The sequence below is a fragment of the Lactuca saligna genome, chromosome 7 (assembly GCF_052625555.1).
Source record: "Lactuca saligna cultivar CGN05327 chromosome 7, ASM5262555v1, whole genome shotgun sequence".
Classification (NCBI taxonomy): Eukaryota; Viridiplantae; Streptophyta; class Magnoliopsida; order Asterales; family Asteraceae; genus Lactuca; species Lactuca saligna.
In genome coordinates, this window is record NC_136423.1 from 144,125,237 (window position 1) to 144,133,545 (window position 8,309).

The following is an 8,309-nucleotide window of genomic DNA, read 5'->3' on the forward strand; positions in this document are numbered from 1 at the left end:
GTTTTCATACGTATAAAGAACCCTAAAATCCATGTTATAACGAAGAAGTTATGACCAACCGAAGATTCTCGGCAAAACCGACAATACTGATAGACGTAAAATGCGAAGTTTCAATACAATAGTTTTTAGTCTTAGGTATCTAAATAAAAGTTTTAGATATCCTTAAACCGTAAACGTACATAAAAAGAACGTCCAAATCTGACTTCGTATAAGGAAGTTGTGATTTTTCTAAGTTATAGATATAACAGTAGACAACTAAAAACTCGAAATAGAGATCGAGAGACTTTTAGCTGATATAATCTAAATGAGAATCGAAGGGCTCAACAATACTAGCGCAACAGTAAAAAGTCTGACGAAAACGGACGTCAGATGAAGAAGTTATGGAACTTTAACGGACTTTTCCTGTTCTGACCTATTAAAAATATAATATTAAAAAGAAATTCAAAATTTGCCGACAGAGTCTAAACGAAAGTTGTAGATCGTAGTCTCACCTACGTGTGGATATAAAGAACGTCGAAAACGGAGTTCGTATGAGGAAGATATGAATTTTTGAAGTTTACTAATTAATTAAAATATAAATTTAATTAAAATCCAGTATTATCCGAACAAGGAGTCATCGGACCAATCCAAGTTACGCCTAGCGTACTTGGGTGCTCGGCCTTAATCCGTCCACGTCGCTCCGATGCTTCGACCGAGGATGCGCTCATGCATGACGCATGAGTACGCCCCACGTACCCTCGTACGCCCAGCGTACCGAGGTCTTTCAGCCCCTATAAAAGGGATGCGAGGGTGCTGGCCATTTTTGCTCATTACCTTCCTTTCTCGCACCGAGGCTCTGCATTTCAACCCTCGGAGCCATCCCAAAGTCCTGTTTTTCATATCCAAGTTTGGAATGAAGTTTTACGATCCCGAGAATCTCGAGAGTTCCGCTTTCTCGAGTAGAAGTTCTGCTCGGTTTTCGTCTCGCTTTCTTCAATCAATCAGGTGAGTTCTTACCCCTACAAACCGCACTTTTAAATGTTTTATAAATGCTTTTATATGCTTTTAAGGGGGTGGGGGGGGGGGGGAATACAAGTAAAACACACGATTATTATCGAGTGTTATATAAAGTTTCATTATACACTTTTTATCAACGGAATCATATGTGATTTATAACTAGTATAGGGAAACTTTCGTATGCAAAATATATCATGATAACATCATATCTTTTGAAATGAAAAATGTTGTTATATATGTATAAGTCGAACACTCTGTTTATACTATATGTATATGTGTTCATCTTAGGCACTACAAAAATCATAATTTTCATAACAAGTGAGCATTTCACTACGGATTACTATACTAACGAGACACACTTTTAGAAAACTATAATAGGTATAGTTTTACGAGAACATCACGAACTTTTATATACTAGAAATACTATTTCAAGGAGATACATTCATATACAAGAACAAACGAACATTTTCATAGGTACTTCAAATAGCTTTCACAAATGTTTTTACATGTTGAAACACTTTTACAAACTGTCTTACAAACTGTAGGTTTCCTTTTTGAATCTGTTATAGTTGTGCTTCAAACAAAGGTTTTCTCACACTTAAACTGTTTTGTCAAACGGTTTTCGAATCAATTTATAAATTGACGTCAAGTCATAAATTCTTATTTATTAAACTTTTCAACGATTTGACAAAACTTCTTTTATGCTTTTATATTATAAATTGCATGCCTCTATGTGTATAGTTATATAATAAATGTTTAAAAGACTTAGGAAGGCTATCCACCCTGTTTCCTTTTCCTCGATTTGGATGTGGTCTGGTGGGATATCAGGTACTCGTCCGAAGGTCGTTTAAATATTAGTTATATATCATGTGTACATATATAGTCATAAATGTTCCATCAGTTTATTCAGTTCCGACACTCTTGGTTAACAAGGGTGTACAAACTTACTTGGACACTCATCAATTACATTCTAGTAAACTATTATAGGAATAGTTTAGGGGATACAAAACATGATCTCTATTACAAGAAAATTACACCATAGTCATTACATTCATGAGTCTAAACTACATGCTATAAGAAGGGATACTCTTACAGAGATTCCTCTTACATGGATACACTTATATAGATACTTTTTACAGAGATTCCTCTTACATGGATACACTTATATAGATACTTTTACAGAGATTTCTCTTACATGGATACACTTATAGGGATACTTTTACATAGATACTATGTGGTAAGAAACAATAAGGGACTAACCATTCCTAAACCCGGTTGTTAGCAACAGAGGTAAATGGACATCTACGGATGTCTACGGTTAATACTTATACTAGGAAGACATTTAAGGAACTAACCATTCCTTTGACCTGCTGTTAGCTTAAGAGGAAAATGAACATCTACGGATATTCACGGTGAGAACGTTTCGGCAGTCGCGATGTCGTGTTTATCCTAATATCATGGGATATCTAGAATGTTTCGGCAGTCGTGATGGCTATATTTTCCCTATTACTTTTATTTTGTGATACATTCATGTAAATGATGAACTAGACTATATTTATTGTTAATAGTAGTCATAAAGGGGAAAACAATCTTTGTTACAGCAAAATATACAAGTCTTGGTAGAAGACTACTTTCAAAATATTCAGGTCTTGGTAGAAGACTACTTTTTATACTAGTAGAAAATATGGGATTTTCTAGGATTTTTCAAAACATATACAAACAATTACATGGAACGATTTCAAATGTTATCATCAAACTTATACGAATAAAGACATTAAATACTTATGAACTCACCAGCTTAAATGCTGATCTACTCTTTAAAAATAACTTGTATTCTCATGTCACCAGTAGACAGGTACGATGACCAGGTTTTGCGAAGACGGAGCAGTCAAGACTCGTCTTTTATTTTGATTACTTGTTGTAATGTCTTATTTCTATGAAAGAACACACATGTATTAAACTATTACTATTAATGCAATGGACGATGTTGTTGCTTGTTTACGACTTTACATTGTTGTCATATATACATGACGTCCTCCGCCCCAGAACGTTTCCGTCGTTCTCGGTTTTGGGGTGTGACAGCGATGAATCTGGAAGAACCCTGATGAAGATAGCGTCTGGTCCTCGTTGTTGAATATAATATCAGCCCACGTCGAGCTCGCTATCCCTGAACCAATAGCTCTCCCTATTTGGGCTTTGTATACGCACCAACTGATGATTGAAATCGATCACCATGCCATTAGGGCTCAACCAATCCATACCCACGATAACCTTGTTCCCGTGCAAATAAATGCAAAGCAAATCAATCAGATATTTCTCACTGAACATCTGAAGAATACAACCCCAATAAACCCTTAGTAATTGGATAAATTGATCATCTACAATCTCGACATCCAAAACACAACCTAGCTCCCCTGGAGCTCCGACGAACCTATTGATAAGCGCAAGCGATACAAAGGATCGAGTAGCCCAAAAATTAAACAATACCAATGCAGAAATACCGTTCACAAGGAATGATCCTAAAATAAAACATATTAATATAAGCACAAAATTCAAAATAAATAAATAGATAAGTAAAAGATACATACCCATCTCCATGTTAGGAGCTACACGAGCCTCCTTGGTCGTTAGTTGAAAAGCCCTACTCCTCACCATAGGCACATCCACCTTATACTCGCAGCCATCACTGATCCATAAAGTCGCAGGTGCAGGTGCTTCTATTGGTACTACTGCAATCAAACTCGGATAGTAGCCTTCTTGTGGAGCCTATTATTGTAATGAAAGCAATTCAGATCAGATCCTAGGGTGGTGGTGGTAGTAGCAGTACTTTCCTTGCTAAAATGACCTGTACGACCTTACTTAAAGCAACACTGATCCACACACCTTGCACACTCCCTCATGCATCTTGTCGTACTTACCACAACGGCTTCAGCCCTACTAGCCTCTCGATCTCGAATCATGTACTTTCAACCTCTTTCCCGATACACCTGAAACCTGATCCTGATCTAGCTTCCCCTTCCTTTCCATCTCAACATCAATCTCGCTATCTTTCTATCCATCTCTTTCTCTCTCTCTCTCTCTCTCTCTCTCTTTCTCTCTCTCTCTTTGTCTCTCTGGCTCTCGCTATCATATCCTCTAGTGTCCTGCAACTGGATCGCCTCACAAACTGTTGAATGTCACTCTTGAGCATCTCATGGTACCTTGTATTCTTCATTTCCTCATGTGCCACATACTGCGGAACCAAAAGCTCCCTCTGATGAAACATTGCGATGATCTCAACCACCATCTTAATAGTCTGGCAGAGGTCCTAAAACTCTTGCATTAACTGTTGCACCTCAATCACTAGTGCAAACTAATCTCTGAATCTAGTTGTAGATACATCCCTTGACATCGAATCAACGATCTCATCACTAACGGAACATTGACCCACCTCCCACCAGTCTCGAGCTATGTCTTTCAGAAGATAGGAAGGAAGTTTGACCTTGCTCCCTCGGGACAACTGGTGGTGTAGAATGCGTTAGCGACACTTTCTAACCATTGTTTGCTTGCTATCGAGTCCTTCTCCCCGTAGTAGTCTGGAGCCCCACTTGCCCGGAACTCCATGAAGGTCAACGAACACGCCCCTATAAAGGACACCATCTCAAAAAGGAAAGAGGACAATTGCTCCTCCAACACCTCCATGATACCCTCCTTGGTCATACCAAAGATCACAGGAGTCTGTTCAAGAATGTTGTGGGTAATCTCAGACAAAATAAATTCCTGCATCTGATCGTCTAACTACTCCACTCCATAACCTGAGCCTGAGCCCTTACCACCACGAGAACTATCGACTGGTCAGTCTCGAAGAGTCCCCATACTAAAACTAGACCATATAAACCATCAGAATACGCATCAATATATATATATATATATATATATATATATATATATATATATATATATATATATATCGACGAGTTTCTTGCGCTACAAGCTTCCTGGTCTCATCGTAGTTCTCGTTCTCTTCAATATAGATCCTCTACTTCCAGTATTACGGGCCCATACTACCTTCCACATCTATCCATACTTTCCTCAAGGATTTCCTTGAATTCTCCAAGTCACTCCTTATTCATAAAAATAAATCCTCATCAAGATAAGGCTCCCAACACTAAATATATTCTTAGGTTTTCCTAGGGTGATCACCACACCATTCTCCGCCATCAGCTGGCGAAGAAACTCGTACGGGCATCCTCTTACTAGCTCACGAATACAATTACTTATCATAGAAACCAGATAATTCTTCTAATGAAGGGTCTTACACTACAACAGTTTGACTCAGACAAGAGTTGTGCAATAGAGTTAAAACCCAACCTTCAAAAATCATTTAGTTTCCACGATATGTAACTTAACGTATTCGCTTACTAGTTAACTGATGTTAGTGAGAACTCCTAAAAAGCACAAAGCAAGCAGCATTCAAGCATCTACTAATCAGAATCAATCATAACCTAATTTGGCCAACCTATCATTGAATGATCAGTAGTAGCATGCAAGTCTACAAGAGTATAAAATAGGCATACAAAGGCATCTCTCGTAGCGTTCTATCATGCAAATCCTGAGCAGATCCTTAGCCCTAACTAGCATGCGATTCATAGATTCATAAATCAAAGCATATAAAAAATCATGTATGGGTATTTAGGAAAACTTACTTGAGCTAGGTCGATTGCATGCACCACACCCTTTTCTTTTTTTAAAATACTCTTTTTATAAAACATTTTTTGAAATTTTTTACCAAACCCTCAGTTTCAGTTCAGAGATACTCAAGAGTACGTCCGAATCCCTCAAACTAAGGTTCTAATACCAACTTGTAATGTCCCAAAAATAAGACCAAATTTTTTTGATTTTTAAATAACTAAAAAAATTATCGAAAACATCATAATCAAACCATAGTAAAATAAAATGTGTCTAGTACCTCAAGAAACATCATAGTAATCATTAAATGTAGAACGAGATGGTGTGTGCACTTCAATCATCCCAAGCTCTTCCCTTTCAAACAGAAGTACCTGAAATATAAGATGAAAACCATAAGCACAATATTAGTGAGTTCCCCAAAATACCATATACCATACATATCAACATATACTAGGCCCCCTCCTATAATCGGGCCCTGCTTGATATACAAATATGTTATTCATTGGGCACTACCCGACATCGCCCTGTATACATATAACATATAAACATATAATTAGGCGACACATGAGATAATCACAAACATAATAGTATACATAATTGTCATCGAACTCCACCTGGTATTGGGCCTTGCCCGATACACATATAAGTACATGACACATGCAAGAGTCACAAAGACATCTAGCACCCTAACATATGATGGGTTTTGGCTATAAGAACATACTATGTGCTCATACAAACCCTAATGCTTGGATCCAGGTTTCTCTATTGTACATGCAATTTATCCAAGACTATAAACCCTAGATCTAGCATATGATAATCAATATAACATATAATTAGAGTTTAGATCATACCTTGATTGTTATGTAGCAATAACAATCTCAAATCTTCCTTGTAATGACTTTAGAAAGCATAGAGTCACAAATGTCACTCCTCTAATGGTTCACAAACACCAAGAGCAAGAGGATGAAGAGGAGGAGAGAAGGAGGCTCTCAAAAACATGTGGAAACCCTAGATTTTCAGTTCACCACGTTTTTGGAGTATAAGGGTTCTATATATAGTGAGGCTATTAGGGTTATCTAACAAGGAAACCCTAATTTGGATGCTTAAGCCCTAAGCAACCCATGGACTCCTTTCCTTAAAGGCCTTGGACGATTTCTGATGGGATTCCCCATAGAATTCGTCCATCCTTATAACATAAGGCAATCCATACCCCAATTGCAATTATCTTATAATTAAAATTCCAGTCCCTTAAGTTTAATTAATCTCTTTTAGTCACAAACTTAATTCTTATTAATTCTTGACTAATATTAATTAAACAATATGATTTCTCCTTTAATATATTATTCCCATAATATATTAATAAATCATATTTAATCCTTTCTCTCCATAATTCATCCTATCAGGTTGCTTTGGTGAAGGCAACCCAAAAGGACCATGCACCATCGGGTCAAGTACATACCAAAATAGTTATGGACTTAGAGACTAATCCAACAGTCTCCCACTTGGATAAGTCGAATAACTATTATGCGTATGACTTCAGATCCTGATCTGCAATCATAGCTTTCCAAAAGCCGCTGGCAACTCTGATCCTATCAGATACGCGTGTCCTTTAGATAAGGGATCATATATTCCTCCATTCTAGATATTGTATAAGACATGATTTCAAATCATTCTTTCTATACTATTTCTCGACTTCCGATTTATGATGACTGACTAATTGAACAAAACAAATTAGCCCTAGCCTGGCCGAGCATTTACGTTTGTCATCACTAAAGCATCGAGGGGCCCAAAGATATCGCTTTTATTCTACTTTGAATAAAAGGAACGGATAAACTTTGATTCAATGCTCGCTTGCACTCACTCACCGAATCACACACAATAATATGTTTTATGACACCAGGTTACTGGTGCGTTTACATATTATCAATGTGCAACCGATTTGCAAGATACAACTTACACATCTCGGTTTCAAGAATATAAGATGTTATTGTCTCACCAATCACTTGTGATACAATTCATGGAGTGATCCAAGTGAGCGTGGGTTTAATCCAATGCTCAAATCATATTCATAAGATCTCATGAACGTTGCAGCAAACATTTGCTTATGTCTAATGCTCTTTAGACAATCCACACACCAATTCAGGACAGTCTTTATTCATACCTACTTCCAACATATGAACGACTGTGGCCCGTTCGAATAATCTGATTGTTCTAAACCAATTAAATTATTCAGGAAGTTAAAACATGCAAAGTGAAACACAAGAATAATACTAATACCATATGGCCTCAAACCTTTGAATATAATTAAAACACCTTTTATTTATCACCATATCGATTACTCATTATTTGTTGTTTCGGGTAATCAACTTCTTACTTGAATTATTACACTTGTCCCATGCTCTTTTCATGCACACAATGTTTACTTATGGTTCTTACTTTGTCAAATAGATCAAATGAACACATTTCCAATCATACTCATTTCACAACTCCAAATCCTTTTTCATAAGTGAAAGAATATCAAATTCTTGCCACTTATAGAATATGTTAGATTCTAACATTTTATGCAATGATTCTTTTTGTAATGTCATAGCACAAACAGTCACAAAGCCTATTGGCAACGATATTACAAAGTCCTCTATCAGAGA